The 17,867-nt window shown below is 36.7% G+C and overlaps 1 protein-coding gene across 50 annotated transcripts in view; it reads right to left on the bottom strand.

Moving 5' to 3' along the window:
- RIMS1 (regulating synaptic membrane exocytosis 1) overlaps window positions 1–17,867 on the bottom strand; it is a 504,415-nt gene that overhangs the window by 50,073 nt on the left and 436,475 nt on the right. The gene's annotated exons all lie outside the window — the stretch shown is intronic.

The following is a 17,867-nucleotide window of genomic DNA, read 5'->3' as shown; positions in this document are numbered from 1 at the left end:
AAAGAAAGTCACCAAGACATATTATAATCAAACTTGCCAAAACTAAAGATAAAGAGAGAATTTTAAGAGCAGCTAGGGATAAATGAAAAGTCATCTACAAATGAGAGTCAATAAGACTGAACTTAGACTACTCAGCAGAAAAAATGCAGCCTTGAAGGAAAAAAATTGCCAGCCAAGAATTATATATCCAGCAAAACTGTCTCTCAAATATCATGGCAAAATTAGGGCATTTCCAGATGTAAAAAAAAAAAGAGTGAAAGTCAACGTTGGTAGCTTGATTCTGTGTCTACAGTAGCAGCAGGGCAGACCTCAGGTAGTGTTTGGACTTACTTCTGAGCCCAGACTAAATGTAACAAGCCCAAAACAGATCTAAAGAACTGAAGAGGTTGCCAAGTACATGGAGATGTGGCTACATGCTTTATGGGTATACAAACTGCAAGGTGAATAAAACTACATCTGACAAGATACGAATTTTCTAGTTAGCAAAGGCTATTAGGAAAAATTACAAATAAATCAAGTTTCCTATAGCTAAAACAATCAATATCCAATCTAAAAAAAAGTGTAACAAGTGCTATATAGTCAATTATTTTAACTACAGCAAGATGGATGAAAAATTAGCTTAATGTCAGAATGTAACAACATGGAATTTTACTTTAAAAGGTGACACCAGAATCTTAGTGAGAAAATTGTCCCTACTGAGAGGTAGAATAGCTTAGTAGCTAAGAGCATAGACTCTGTAGCCAAATAGCCTAGGTTCAAATCCTAGCTCTGCTGATCACAGTTAATCTCTTTAACTTGATTTCTGTACTTGGTCAACAGGAATAGTGATAACAGGATCTACTCACTGGCCTGCTTTAAAGATTAAATGAATTAATTTCCATAAAGCAACTTGAAAGAGTATAAATGTATGTATCTGCTATTTAGAGATACTGACACAATCCCGGAGAAAAGAATTGAGTAGCAAGGGTGGCAGGGAGAAGAGAGAACAAGAGAGACGGCAAAATATCATGTGCCTCATTATATAACCATTTCCCAATCATAACCTTTCCTCCAATCCCTCCACTCCCAAAAGAATCGTCACCAAAATCTACTAAACTCACGAATTCTGAGCATGAGCACACTTTGTGTTTGTTTCATTTTAAAAAGCAAATAAATGGCTGAGTTTCACAGTGGTCTGTGTGGTATGTAATAAAGCAAGCTGGACTCCAAAAGTCAGAAGAGACCAGGAAAATTAAGACTGAGGAATTAACAGAAATCTTGGGGCCAGTTTTGGAATTTAAGTCTTTGAAACTGGGACAAAGAGGCTCCCAGATTACACTGACAGTATACAATTTTATTTTTTTTACAGTAACATAAGAAAGCACTAGTATTTCAGACTCTACTTTAAAAAAACAGAAACTAATTTAAACCTTCAAGTAATTTAATTACTTACAATGAAAAGTATTTTAAACCATGTGTGTCGGAGCCAGTTAGCTGTTCTCCCCCTTCCATAGCACAGAATTGATACTAAGTGGTTGTTAAACCAGGGATTTTATCTCTCAGCAGCCATCTCTTGCATCTTGGCATGGCCATGTGATTCATTCTCATTAATAGAACATAAACAGGAATGATACGAGGTGCTTCTAGACCAAGTCTTTTAAGAAGCCGGTGTACCTTTTCTCCCATCAAATGTATTCAGATGGCAACAAGGCATTGAGAAGGCATGAAATGTAAACAGCCTGGGTCTTTGCACCACTGCATGGAGGAGAGCTGACCATCACCAGGAACACCTGTCTCAAACTGTTAAATGCACAATAAATAGAATTGTGTTGGATTTGAGCCTTTATATATTTTAATTTATTATAGCACCTAGAATTATGGTAACTAATACATCAATTTATTTGGGGGTGACAGGACAGTATGATGGCTAAGAATACACATTCTAGCATTCAAATACCAAATCTAGCAGTTATTAGCTACGTGGCCTTGGGCAAATTATTTATCTAAACATCAGTTGCCTGATCTAAAAAATGGTGATAATAATGGTACCTGTTCTAGAAGTGCTAGAATTGTGCCAGTCTTGACCATAGTAGATGCCCAATGTACTCAGCCTTTATTGATATATACAATTAGAGTTATCAGAATCAACTCGATGACAATGAGTTTGTTGGTTTGTTTGTTTTTCTTATAAGTATATGGAGATGTTCCTCAAGATATGAATGACATGCTTAGAGCACTTTCCCATCTCCTCCCCAACACAACAGACTTGTTCTAGACTTAGCATTATTAGGTGACCCTGGTATTTTCCTTACACCCACACTACCTTCTCTCATAGAGGCACTGGGCTCCTCTCCCACTACCTTACTACACCTGTGCAGATAATGTGACCCAAAGAGAATCTCTTACATGTCTGTTAATTCAGTCTTTCTAATCTCTTCTTCCATCCCTTCCCTCTTCTAACTCCTTCCTAGCTATCTCAGGAAATATTGTCGTCTTTGGATTTCACCCTTAATGCTGAGAAAGCAAGAACATGGTGCAGGAAAAAAAACAAACAAAAAAGAAACCCCAGTACCATTCTGAATATTCCTTACTACTATGAGATAAAACTGAATAAAGTAACATATAATCTCTTCTTCATAAACCCCCTTCCTCACAGTAAAATCTGATAAAATTTACTAAGTTCACAGATGCCCAACAAACTTATTTTTGGTAAATGAACAAGAAATAAACTTCTAGTGTGTTTCAGCTTTGTACATTTTAAAGTTTATTTTTTAGAGTAGCTAGCATAAGCCTGGCTAGTTTATCAAGTTGTATAATGGTCCTAGAGTCAGACAGCTGGCTGATGGTATCACTTCCCTGGCAACTTCAATTTTATGCTCTAGTTAGATTACAGACTCAGCAGCCCAACTGCTGGGTTCATATTTCAGCTCTGCCGTTACTAGTGTGAATGTGGGCACGTTACTTAACCCCTCTGTTTTTCAGTTTCCTGATCATTAAAATGGGACTAATAATAAAGCAAGGCATAGCAATGAAGCAGAAAAATAATTGTGTGCTTTAAGCTTAGTCACAGGGTGTAAATTATAGAGATACACATTTTATAGTTTTCTTCCTGTAAAGGAAAATGAATGCCAAATTAAATATATTTATACTTCTATAAATTTCTGTAGAAATGACACAATGCTAACAATTGACATTGCGTATTCTGAATATTTATGGACAATTTTACACTTAACAAGCACATAACAGCATTTGAAACATACCTGATCGTGTGCCATAGTAGTTACGGACTGAGGCTATGGACACAGACAAAGATTAAAATTCTCTGCCACTTACTACCTGTGTAATCCTGGGCAAGTAACTTCTCTCAACCTATTTCTTCCCTTGAAAATCCAGAGATAATCATTGCAGTACATCACAGGCTTTCACAGCAAACTCAGTGGGTTGCTGAGGGGGTTAAATGTGATAATGAACATTAACTGCTTTACACAGGACCAGTCACATTATAAGGGCTGAATAAGTATTTGTGGTTCTTGTTAGCTATTGCTAGTACCTTGATAAGTAACTGTGGAGTGAATGAAATAAATGTTTCCCATCACATAAATATTACTGCTAGTGTGGAGTGGGAATAAAGATGGTAGCCACTTAAGTTCGGTGGGGAATAATTGCTGGTTTTTGGCACTATCGACTACGGATTTAATGGTGGAGAAAAACAGCTTTAAGCAGAAATAATGGTTTCTTTTATACCTTGAGGAAGTATGTAGGACATAATTGAGAATGAACAAGACAAATATTAGTATGGTATGCAACTAAAAATAGATTCTCCCCTAAATTATAATTTCAGGTGTTCTGTAAATAAAAAGGAGACCTGGTGGTCAGTGGTTAAGCTCTCTACCGCTAACCGAAAGGTAGGCAGTTTGAACCCACCAGCCGTTCTGTGGGAGAAGATGTAGCAGTCTGCCTCTGTAAAGATTATACAAAACCAAAAACCAAACCTGATGCCATCTAGTCGATTCTGACTCATAGTGCCCCTACAGGACACGGTAGAACTGCCCTGTAGGGTTTCCAAAGCTATAATCTTTATGGAAGCAGATTGTCACATCTTTCTCCTGCAGAGTGGCTGGTGGTTTCAAACCACCAATCTTTCAGTTAGCAGCTGAGCACTTTAACCAGTGCACCACCAGGGTTCCTTCCATAAAGATTCCAAAGAAACCCAAACCCGTTGCTGGAGAGTCGATTCCGACATGTAGGAAACTCTATGGCGCAGTTCTACTCTGTCCTATAGGATCACTGTGAGTCAGAACCGACAGGATGGCCACCAGTACGGGTATGTAAGTAAAATTTCAAATATTTATATTCCTTTAAAATTGTATTTAGGAGCCTTGATGGCGCAATGGTTAAGTGCTCAGCTACTAACTGAAAGGTTGGCAGTTCAAACACACCCAGCAGCTCTGCGGAAGAAAGATGCGGCGATCTGCTCCCATAAAGATTACAGCCTAGAAAACCTTATGGGGAAGGTTTACTCTGTCAAATACGGTCTTCGTAAGCTGAAACTGACTCAATGGCACCTAACAACAATAACAAAACTGTATTTAATTCTTATATTTTCTGGATGGGAAGAAAGGAAAATTATTAAGACTATGTTAAGTTTTATGGAAACTTTGAGGAATACACATATTTATATTTAACTTAAAACATCTTCAGGAAGGCCTCTTCAGTTAAATGTATTCCTATTCTCTCCTAGTTTGATCAGGTTCTTATTTTAAAACGTTTGAATAGTTTTGCACTCATGAGAAAGTGAGCATGAAAGGGCTTTGTAAAATGTGAAGTTCTATAAAAAGATAGCCCTTTGCTTGTTGATATACTGCTTTGAAAATGAGCTCGTAAATAACTTGAGGGCAAGGAAAATGCTTTCTGCTTCTTGTGTAGCCTGAAGAGTACTGAATGCAGTATTCTAAATAGCATAGGCTCTTCTCTAATGCTTAGCTAAAGGGTATGCAGTGGGTGACAACTATGACAATATAAAAGCAGAAAAGAACAGACAACTGACATTACTTTTAACAACATAACTAATCCATTTACAAAGTAAAAGGATGCGCACTGAATTGTGTTATCTGGACCAGGCAATCTGGGATATGCTGAATGTTAAGAGAGAAAAGCAGAGGCAGAGGCCTTGAGGAGACACGTTTCTGCCTCCAGCACCATCAGCAGTAGTGAACCAACAGATGTGAGTTATTACAGAGCCGCTTTGAATCAGCCATGTTCACCAAGGGAACCATCATTCAAGCCACATACAGTTTGGAAATTAAAATCAATACTTGCAATTACACAGACCAAGTTCAAGCACCTCTGGAAAAAACAAATATGACTTATCATCTTGGCCAATACATTTGATGTGATGTCAAAATATTTTCTCATTTTCTTCTTTGTACAAATATTGAATTAGCTTTTTAAAATTAATTAAATCAAAGTGGATGATTTTTTCCCATAAAATATAAATGCTTTTCAGTTTCCACTTGGAAAATGAAGAACTATCCATGAGAAGACAAAAATTATTAAGCATTATAGGAAGCCAAAGAACTGAATGGAAAGTAAATTTTTACTCTGAAGGTAAAACTTTCCAACTCTGGTCTTGCTATTCCCATCAACCTTCTCAACATGTCTCTGTATTATATATGCCAATTGGTATTTTTTTCCTCAGTGACTTGCTGAAGATCCCAGAACTTCACACTCCTCTATAAATCATCTCCATGAAATTTTATGTAGCATTTCTTAAAGTGACATCTTCTGGTTCTTTTTCTTTTTAAAAACAAATAAATAACTGGGTAAACTTCCTGAGGTGGAAGCTTTAAATAGGAATCGACGTTTTTAGCATCAGGTTGAAACACCTAGAGTCGATTAACTATCAGTCTGTTAACTACCTCTTGGATCTGTTTATCCTGTGGATTTCTAATCAATAGCCTTTTCTTTCAAGAATCCTCCCTCACTAAAGGCTTTGCATTGATTTTCAGTTTCCATAATGCAGGTAGATAGGTCAAAGATTTTTTACAGTTTCAAATTCAGAGAGATAAAAGTTTTAAATTAAGATATTAACTGACTTGTTTATATTTCCCAATTAATACACTTCTACTTACTTCATTAGATAATAGCAAAGTGCTTCAATGTAACTATATATCTATTTATAAATATAAATTAATTACATGTATTTTTATCTTTTTATTTGAAACTTTCTTAAGTATACTATGATTATTAACCATCTGATTGTCAGAAGTTTACAGTTTTGTATTAACAGCAATAGAAATGTGGTATTTCCATTTATAAAAACATTCTAAGGTATTGGGTTTGAATCTGGAAAACTGAATGCTATCATCTCCTTGTGGTCGTAGAACATAATCTTTTAAGCTTTACGAGAAGTATGACTAATCATCGTATATGCTGCATTCCCCAGTTATTATAAAAATCCTTACGATGTGAATAATTTTTAAATAAGTATCACAATGTAGTGGCCTGACATTAGAAGCTTATTTCCCAAATAAGAATTCACTAGCTGACTTGAAAAGCAGTTACGGTAGATCCCTCATATGCAGGGATCCTCTGTCTCTATCCCTCAACAAAAGAGAGTTCCAAAAAGTCTGAGCATGTTTGCATTTCCTAAGTATTTTCATAAGGATGTTGGAAATTGTAAATCTTTATCAATTATCATCGATTCTTCCTCATAAATACAAATAGTCTTTCAATTGTTTTCTAATAAAATAATACTTTATTTAATTTTATCATAACTGATAATAAAATTATCAGCAACAATTCATTTATTGTCTCAAGATCTTAAAATGGTAATCACCTACTCTTGTTTATAGGCTTAACAGAAGTGTTATTACTTAAAAGCAAATTTGTGAAATTAACCTGTAAAATGTATCCAGATCAATGTTGACATGCTTTCAAAGAGATGTATAAGCAATGAAGAGGAAGAAAAGGGAAATGAGAAGTAAACCTAATGGAAAAATCACTTCCATTTGTTAAAAATTAAGCAAAAAATTAGGATGTATTGATTTCCTAGAAATAACAAACCCAACATAGAAGAAAATTTGCCTTTAAAATTTACATGATAAGAATAGATGTGACAATGTTAAGTGAAATTCCACGATGTGATCAATTAGTTACTATCTCAGCATATTCGGATTGAGCAAGCTTCATACTCACCCACTCAATAGACTCATTTTTTTTTTTTTAGTTTCTCATACAAAAATTTATATACACATTGCTATGTGACCCTAGCTGCTCTCCCTATAATGTGACAGCACATTCCTCCTTTCCACCACAGATTTCCTGTGTCCATTCAACCAGCTCCTGACCCTCTCTGCCTTCTCATCTCACCTTTGGACAGAAGCTGCCCATTTAGTCTCCGGCATCTACTTGCCACTCAATAGACTTCTACTGAGATTCTCCTACATTAAAGGCACTGTGGTGTGCAAGACTGAAAAAAAAAAAAAAAAACACCAAAAAACCTGATACATGGTTACTACCTTTAAAGAGTTTTAAGTTCATTTGGTGATAAGACCTCTACACAGATTATTCATGGGGCAAAGAAGTACTTAAACAGCACCACCTAAGAACCAAAAAAGTGCTACAGGAGTTCAGAGAATCACTTTTGGCAGTTGGTGGGAAGTTGGAGTTTGGGTAGGGCTTGAACAAGGAAAAGGATTTTGATAGTCAAGATGAAAGATAAAGATCTTTCCATGTGGAGTGATTAGCACCTACAAAAGTGTAAAGAAAGAAGCTGTAAGGCATGTTTGTGAATCCCAGGACGGTAAGTCTGGCTGAAGCATAGCAAGAAATGAAGTTACACACGTCTAAGAGATGCAAATAAGCAAGAATCATTTATTAATTTCAAATAAAAAAGTAGACATCTTTTACCAATACTGTAGTTTCTATTATACTTTCTATTGCACGTCTCATTGATTTCATATCTGCACACTACCTGTGACCTACCTATATTGTAAGTTAGGTTGTATTCAAATCAAATTCATGTCTATGGACTTTCTGTGACTTTATCAAAAGCAGTTTGGGGTGACGCACGGTCAGAATTCAGATAGGAGTGAGGAAATAAAAACTTGCTGCCGTCAAGTCAATTCTGACTCAGAGCGACCCTATAGGACAGAGTAGAACTGCCCCATAGGGTTTCCAAGGAGCACCTGGCAGATCTGAACCACCAGCCTTTTGGTTAGCAGCCATAGCTCTTAACCACCGTGCCACCAGTGTTTCCACTGAGGAAGTAGAGACAGGGAATACAGAAAACTCTTTCAAAAGTTTCATTCATTCGGGCAAATTTTTTATGTCTATTGTACAGGCACTGTGCTAAATGCTAGGGATTACTCAGTGAAATAATAGACACAGTCTCTGAGCTCCCATATGGAAAAATTAGGGTAAAAATTAGGATAAAAAATAAGGGTATGAAAGGAGTTAGTTCAGGTATCAATTTTCAGGGCAAGGTTGAAGATTTGAAGATTTTTATTCTGGAGAATCACTGTGTCTAATAAGAGATGATATCAATAGGTGCATGTTATAAACACTACAGATATAAGTATAAATTAAATCCTGACTCTGAGAATATAGTGAATGTTTAGAGAATTGAAAAAATGATTACTGTCCAGGCTAATGTCTCCATTTGTACTGCGGGCATCAAGTTCTTGGCCTACAGCAAAAATAGAGAAATTTTCTGCAAAGGGGCAGATACTAAGTATTTTTGGCTTTGTAGGCCATATGCTTTCTGCCTTTGTAGCACAAAAGCAGTGATAGACAACACATAAATGAATGGGCATGGCTGTGTTTCAATAAAACTTTATTTACGGACATCACAATTGAATTCTATATAATTTTCATGTGTCACAAAATATAATCCTTTTGATTTTTTTTTGATCATTAAAAAAAAAAATGTAAAACTCATTCTTAGCTCATGGGCCATAAAAAGCAGATTTTAGGCCAGAGTTTGCTTACCTCTGGCCTAGTACAGAAAAAGTTGCAAAATAGGGCAGAAGGAAGAAGCTGGTGAACAGAGAACCTGGACCACTCTCTTGCAGATTATGCCTAATTTGGGACAAAGATACTTCAGGGAGTCCACAAACCACCTCCAAGCCTGTGCACAAAGTGTACGTGAGCACGGTAGTTTACTAAGGTGAGGAGCTATAGCTTTCATCAGCTCCTGAAAGGAGGGCTTGGCTGGAGGAACTTTAAGAACCACTGATGTAGAATGATTCAAGAATTAAATCTTAAGAATTTATATGCTATTAACCACTATGAACCTGATGAACAGATAAAAATATTGGCAGCAAAATGGGAATATTAAGCATAATTTATGCTTATATTTTGAGGATTGGAGAAATTAATAGACATAAAACACTTAAAACTTGGCTGGTGTGTGGTACTTGCTCAACAAATCATAGCTATTATTGCTGATGGTTTTATCAATAGCACAAATGCACAGAAAAAAGATTAGCCAATAATATGCTAATGTTTTCACATTAAATTTGCAATGAGTGGTGAGATTGCAGGGGTTTTATATATTCTTCCCTTTGCTTTTCTGTGTTTAAAAATCATAAAAAAATTAGTAAAATAAATTAACAAGAGAATCCCTATTTAAAACCACTCTGCATTAGATAAGGATGCATTAAAATTGGCTATCCGCTATAAAAATAATCAGACACATTTCTCGTTACATCTTGAGCTATTTGAAATATTTTATGATAAACATTTTGAAATCAATCTCATGCTTAAAAATTACCTTAGTACAGTTAAAATAATTATCATCATATATAATTATTTGAGCACTTAGTACTATACTTTTGAAGGCACTTAATAAAGGTTAGTTTCTTTCCTCCAATTCCTGAAATACAAATTAATTGTAAAAATGAATTCCATTCAAATCAGTTATTTTTTTCTGCCAAGCCACCGAAAAGTATATTTACTTATCAGCTGAACTCAAAATTTATAGTTTGGAGCAAAGAAAAGAACAAAAATAGAGCAGCTGGAGTGCGTTTGAAAATACTAATCCTTATTAGGGCATCTTTTCAGAAGATGAGTTACTATAGCTGAATTGAAACTCCATTAACAGTAGTGAATTCCTAGGCCAGACAGCAACAGTAAATAAAAGAACCTGTGCTTACATTCATTTGATGGTTTTGCAGACTCGAGAATCATTCTGGCACCATCATTTTGCATTCAGGAAACAAAGAACAAGAAACATTATGTTCCTCAGAATGTTTTTCTTGTACCATTAAACAAATCAAATAAATGAGGCACGAATAAGGAATTTAGATTTCAGCAAGATTTTGATGCACAGTAGCTTTCAGTTTCTGAAACTCTTTTTGGGACCCACGTACTTTGTAAAAATTTTTGGTTTCCATTGTTAATAATTAGCAAAGCCGATAAAACCTTTATAGTACACTTATAAACTTACTTCTTGTAAAGGAAAAGGCACAGGATCCTCACATGGCAGTACTAGACTTACACTGTGGAAGGTATTTTGGTAAATTAGACACATATTGGTTGGAAGGAGAAAAAAGAGTAAGTCAAACGGAAGATATTCATTTTCCCAAGGTAAATAAAGTATGCTGTCCAAGCAAGCACTCAATTTATTTTATAATTTGCTTTACCTGTGTGACTTTTATTAAAACTTTATTTATTTTGTTGTTGTTGAGAATATACACAGCAAAACACACACCAATTTAACAGCTTCTACATGTACTATTTAGTGACTCTGATTGCATTCTTCAAGTTGTACATCCATTCTCACCCTCCTTTTCTGAGTTTTTCCTCCCCTATTAACATAAACTCACTGCCCACTAAGGTTCCTATCTAATCTTTTGAGCTGCTGTTGTCACTTTGATCCCATATAGATAGCTCTTAAAAGAGCATAATGCTCAAGGCAGACATTTTTTACTAGTTAAGCTAAACTACTGTTTGGTTTTAGGAAGACTTCAGGGGAATATTTTTGGTTTAAGGCATAAAGATTATCTCGGGGCAATAGTTTCAGGGGTTCATCCAGCCCCCAGGGCTCCAGAAAGTCTGGAGTCCATGAATATTTTACATTCAGTTCTGTATTTCCCCCCTTTTGATCAGGACTCTGCTATAGAATCTTTGATCAAAATGTTCAGCAATGGTAGCCAAGCACTATCCAGTTCTTCTGGTCTCACGACAAAGGAGGCAGTTCATGGAAGCAATTAGCTACACACTCCATATCCTCCTCCTATTCCTGACTCTCCTTCTTCCTCTGTTGTTCGAGACAAATAGAGACCAACTGTCCTACCTTGGATGGCTGCTCACAAGCTTTTAAGATCCCAGGCACTATACAACAAACTAGGAGGTAGAACAGAAGCACTAAACACGTTATTAGGCCTATTAACTGGGATGTCCCATGAAACCATGACTCTAAACTTCCAAACCAAGGAACCAAGTCCCATGAGGTTTTTGGTTGTACATAAGCAGCCTCAGCAGCTACACTTTTTTTATTTTTTATTGCTGTAAATATATGTATCACACAACTTTTGCGAGTTAAACTTTTTACAGGTGTACAGCTTATTGACAGCAATTAACAACAATCAACTGTGCAACCCTATCCTTAATCAGTGCAATTTTTCCATCACAGTTAAGCCCCCTACCCCTCTTGTCCCCTCCTTCCCACCCCTAGTAACCACTAGCAAACTTTGGTCTTTAAATTTTTGTCTTTTCTTTTTATATAAGTGAGGTCATACAATATTTGTCCTTTTTTGGTTGACTTATTTCACTCAGCATAATGTCTTCAGGCTCCATCCATATTGTAGTATGTATTAAGACTTTATTTCTTCTGCTTGAGCAGTATGCCATTGTATGTATGTATTTACCACGTTTTGTTTATCCATTCACTTGTTGTTGGGCATTTAGGTTGTTTCCACCTTTCGGCTACAATGAACGTTGGTATACAAGTCTCTGTTTGAGTCCCTATCTTCAAGTTTTTTAGGTATATACCTAGGAGTGGAATTGCTGGGTCATATGGTAGTTCTATTTTTGTTTTTTTTGAGAAACCACCACACTGTTCTCTACAATGACTGAACCATTTTGCATTCCCACCAGCAATGGGTAACGGTTCCAATTTCCCCACATCTTCACCAATATGTTATTTTCTGTTTTTTTTTTTTTTTTTTTTTTTTAATCTTAGCCATCCTAGTGGGAGTGAAATGGTATCTCCTTGAGGTTTTTGATTTGCGTCTCTGATGGCTAATGATGTAAAGACACACATCTTTTCAAATGTCTGGTGGCCATTTGAATTCCTCTTTGGTAAAATGTCTATTCAAGTTCATTGCTCATTTTATGACTGAGTTATTTGTCTTTTTATTGTTAAGTTGTCAAAGTTTTATACATATTTTGGTTTACCTGTGTGACTTTTAAAGGAAGAAAAACTGGAAGATTAGCAGAAGGAGATTTAATATTTTGGACATTTTCGTGGGCATGATTGTCTAAGGACAAACGTGAATTTTAAAATAATGCCTTAAACTCATGGAGAAATAGCTTATTCAAGCACTATCCCTTTATATATAAGTGGGTTTCAGCTGTAGTTTCATTAGTGTATGTTATTCTTCTCTTGTCATTGGAGCAAGGGTAGTTTTGTTAGTTTCCATCTACGTTTTCATCCTGAGAAGTCAGTGTATGCCTTGAAAATCATAAACTCTTTCATTAAGCTATTTTGAAATCAAGTATCCATAAGTCTACCTAAAACTCCTTAGTATACTTACATTTTTTGCTTATATAATCTTTTAGGATAATGAATTCTATATAGTTTTTAATTCAATGGATCTCCAGAAATTCTTCATTCCATTGATTATTATAACTGTTTAATTTCATAGAGATAAACTGCCAAAGCAAAAAAAAAAAAAAAATCTTCTAGAACCATATTCAGAGTGAGAATATGAAAGGGAGTTACTTGGGAAGATGTAATATCAAGAGATCACAGAAAGAAAGCAGAGCTTCAGTTTTCTCCAATAAAACCAAAACCAATCCTGTTGCTGTTGAGTCAATTCCAACTCACAGTGACCCTATAGGACAGAGTTGAACTGCCCCATAGAGTTTCCAAGAAGCACCTGGTGGATTCGAACTGCCAACCTTTTGGTTAGAAGCCGTAGCTCTTAACCACTATGCCACCAAGGTTTCCTTTCTCCAATAAGGAGATTAATAATACAGAGTCTCATTACAGATCTGTATATGCTACAGTCAAACTAAATAGTAAATGGCAGCCCAAGGCAGGTGAACTTAGAAAAACGAGTGCAAGAAACCAGACCCAACCGAATTTTATCTCAGAATCTTAAAAAAAGTGGTAATATGATCTTAAAGAATCATCAGGGTGATCTCAGAAATCCTGGCAATAATACTGGAGATAAGCAAAGGCAGGGGATGATAGTCTTGAAAGATAAAAGAACAGCTAATGTGAACTAGATTCTTGCAAGGGTACTTGTCATGGATTGAATTATGTCGCACCAAAAATGTGTATATCAATTTGGCTGGGCCATGATTCCCAGTATTGTGTGGTTGTCTTACATTTTGTGATTGTAATTCTATGTTAAAGAGGATTAGGGTGAGATTGTAACACCCTTACTAAGGTCACATCCCTAATCCAATGTAAAGGGAGTTTCCCTGGGGTGTGGCCTGCATCACCTTTTATCTTACAAGAGATAAAAGGAAAGGGAAGCAAGCAGAGAGTTGGGGGACCTCATACCACCAAGAAAAGCAGTGCTGGGAGCAGAGTACATCCTTTGGACCCGGGATCCCTGTGCGGAGAAGCTCTTAGTCTGGGGGAAGATTGATGACAAGGTCAATGGAGAAAGCAAGCCTTCTCCTGGAGCTGACGCCCTGAATTTGGACTTTTAGCCTACTTTATTGTGAAGAAATAAATTTCTCTTTGTTAAAGCCATTCACTTGTGGTATTTCTGTTATAGCAGCACTAGATAACTAAGATAGTAAGGTAAATGTTTATTAAAAGTTACCTTTTAGATGATTGGCATTATCCAAACTCATCTGGAACTCCAGCGGTGCTCAGTAGTACTTTTATTCGTATCAATTAATTTCCTACGACCTTCCTCACTCTGTAACCTCACACTTTCCGTATGCTTTTGTCTCATTTTCATCAAGGGCATCTGGCATAAGCTACTTCAATATTTCCATTGCAATATCCCTCTGTATTTGAATTATTTCCCTTTTTGTATCAAACTCATGGGTTAAAAAAAAAAAAAAAAAATCCTTACCTCTACCCAAGAATAAAGTGTGTCTGAATTATTTCCTTTGTTCTCTGGGACTTGCTCCAGTAATTAAAAAAATTCTTCGTATTGTATTTTTCAATCTCTCTGTCTTGAGGTGCTCCATCCACACCTCATCCCGGATACACGCTCAGATCCCTTTTATTCTAAAACACATACACACACTCCTAATACTTCCTCATTACAATGTCTAGTACATGGAAAATGCTTAATAAATGTTGGTAGAATGAAGGAAAGAAGGAATGTTCACATTTGATCTTTCTCGTTCTTAATGCTAAGCATCCTGAAGAGAAGTTAATAATAATTGCTTCTATTTATTCATCTTTCTAGCCCTACCCGAGCTGCCTTTGGGGGCTGGTGGGGGAAGCCTCACTCTGTATTACTGTAGGCTCTCTAGCCCCAACCCCTTGGACTCCTAGCCTCTCCTGTTCCAGCTCTTCCCATCCATGACATGAGACTCACTTCAAATCCAGTAGGGGGTAATTCAAGTGGGGGGTGGGTGAAAAGATGGTTAGAGGAAGATGAGATAAATGAAAAAATGGAGAGTGGAATGGGTTACAGCCCATGGTGAATCCTGTCCCACACTTGGGCACAGTGACCTCACCCCTTCTTCCCTTGCCTATTAGACTTAAAGGTCAGGAACGGCTGCTCAGTCTCCAAATCCAATGCTCTGTTTTCATTCACTAGCAGCTTCAATTTTTCTGTAGGAATAACCAGCCTCTCTAAAAATCTCTCCAGCTATCTTCAGTCACTTGCTCTTTTCTGGATCCTGTTATGACCCCTCCCTTCTTGGTATTCTCCCTTGTTTCCTCACCTATTGTTCCTGAATAAGGGCATTTTACCTTATCTTCTGTTGAATCCACCTCTAGTTTATCCCTCTTTCTGAATAAGCTCACTCTCTTCTATTTCCACAGCTACTTTCCTAGCTCACTACCTCATAATGTTTCAATTCATCCATTAAAATAGCTTCAGGCTGACCTCCTTGCTTCCACGTGCTCTTCCTCCTGATTTTCTACACCTTGTTTCCAGTGTTTGCCAGAAAAGGACATCCTGTTTGGTAAAGCAGAGGGTCAGAGAAAACGAGGAAAATGCTCAATGAGATGGAATGACACAATGGGCTCACACATATCAAAGATCATGGAGATGGCTCAGGGCTGGAAAACGTTTAGTTCTGTTATACATAAGGTCACCATGAGTTGGTGTTGACTCGATGGCAATAACAACAACAGCTTCCAGTTTAAGCTTCCAGAAGCACAATTTTGGTTTTTTTATTCCCTTGATTAAATGTTCCCCATTAAATAGTGAGCAAAGTCCCTTAAAACCAGTTGCACCCAAATTGATTCCAACTCATGGGTCCCTGGGTGGTACAAATGGTTAATACATTCAGGTGCTAACTGAAAGATTGGAGGTTTGTGTCCACCTAGAGGTGCCTCTGAAGAAAGTCCTGGCAATCTACATCCACAAAATCAGTCATTAAAAATCCTATAGAGCAAGGTTCTACTCTGACACACATGAGGTCACCATGACTCAGAATCGACTCTACAGCAACTGGTTTAAAATCATCCATTAAAAATCGTATGGAGCACAGTTCTACTCTGACACACATGGTGTCTCCATGACTTGGAATCAACTCAGCAGCAAGTGGTTTACTATAAAGTCCCTTAAAGGGATTTTAAGACCTGGTACCAATCTTTTTCTAATCTTATATTCCACTATAGCTCTTTCAAATACCTTTGCTCTAGCAAACTGTGTTCATGTGCTGGGATAATTTATTAAAATATGCATTTGTGTTTTTCTTCCAGTATTTTCCTCTCAAAAAAATTACTCGCCAAGCCCTTTTGTGCTTCTTTGCGGCAGGAATTTCTGCAGAAAAACAGAAGTCAGTGGTTCTTTAGTCTTCTGTAAATGCCCAACCTCTAAGGTAAAAAAAAAAAGTTGCCGTGGAGTCGACTGTGTGTCATGGTGACCCATGTGTGTCAGAGTAGAACTGTGTTCCACAGGGTTTTCAATGGCTGATTTTTTAGAAGTAGATCACCAGGCCAGGCCTTTCTTTAGAGGTATGTCTGGGTGGACTTGAACCTCCAACCTTTCCTTTGGCAACTAAGTGTTTTAACCATTTGCACCATCCAGGGACTCCACTGATATGTAATATAGACACATATGCATGTAAACACACACATATGTACATAATAGAGAATGCATGCTTTTTTAATTTAGGCACATGGATACTTGTTATTCTTAAGATACTTATTATCATAATCACCCTACACTTGTAGGTACCTTCATGGGTGTATTTAGGGCTAATTCTCCACAGATTTGTGGACTCTTCCCAGGAATGTTTTCATTTAAAAGTGAGGCGGGGATAACCACAGGTGGAGCATCATATAGTTAACATATAAGTGAAGGGCCAAGACCTCACACTTCATAGGCTGGTTCTCTAAACCTACATATGCTAGAACCTTCTTCACTTTCTAAACCCCAGCCCTGAATTCACCCGGAGCTTTATTCAGTTCCAAAATATCTTCGCTCAGGGGCTTTTTCTTAAATTTTCCCTTTCCTTTACTACTTCACCCCCTTTTAAATCTAATTAAGCTTCTGTTTGCTCAATAGGTTTTTAGCTATGTGCTTGATTGCTAGAAGGCATTTACCATACTGGCGCCTAGATTCATTGGAAATCTTTCGATTTATGCCACTCTCCTAGATAAAATTTATTTTAAAATGTTATCCCTTCTTTCATTATGAATAAATAGTATGGTAGAGGTGATTTAAAACTATTAATATTATTTATAATTGAAATAGTCTATAAGAATAATCTCATATTTATAAGATTTTAACAATATAACTTCTAAGATGGTATATAGTATTTACAATTCAAGACACAAGCATAATTGGCATAAAATTTCAACTAATAAAACAAAGGGGCTAAGTGTTTAAACTACAATCATTTGAATCTACTGTCTGACAAAGCTAGGCCACAGGCATAGTTCCTATGCAAAATTATTGTGGTGTTTTAGTCTAAAAAAGCTAAATTCTTGTCAACTAGTGAGTGATAGAGTGATAAAGAATTAACAAGAGGGTAAAGAAAAGGGGGAGCCCTGGTGGTGCAGTGGTTAAGGGCTATGTCTGCTAACCAAAAGCTTGGTGATTCAAATCCACCAGGCACTCCTTGAAAACCCTACAGGGCAGTTCTACTCTGTCCTACAGGATCACTATGAATCAGAATCGACTTAATGTCAATGGGTTTTTGGTTTGGTGGAAAGCTGGGAAAGAATCCACTACATAAATCAAAACTGCCTTTGACTCCTACTCTAAAGAAACCTGACAAATGATTCTCTTTCACAATAAGCAGAGAAGCAGCTCATCCTACGGATGGCATCAGGGCAGGTCTGACCACCACAGGGTCACTAGCTAATCTAGGTTCATTCTAATTCTATGATTTTAAGAAAGACAAAGCTGTTTAGCTAAATAGTATACAAACTAGTTCAATTTCTGAATGACTCAAAATTTCCTACCTTTATTGTCAATATACCAAATAGAATTCACAGTTTAAAAGTGGTACTTTCCAGGATGCCAAAGTTAGCTATAAAAAGGATTTTATGAAACTTTTTGGTA

Source organism: Trichechus manatus, unplaced genomic scaffold (genome assembly GCF_000243295.1).
Source record: "Trichechus manatus latirostris isolate Lorelei unplaced genomic scaffold, TriManLat1.0 scaffold00083, whole genome shotgun sequence".
In the NCBI taxonomy this organism is placed as follows: Eukaryota; Metazoa; Chordata; class Mammalia; order Sirenia; family Trichechidae; genus Trichechus; species Trichechus manatus.
The sequence above is the reverse complement of the archived record's forward strand: the minus strand, read 5'-3'. Positions and strand labels throughout refer to the sequence as shown.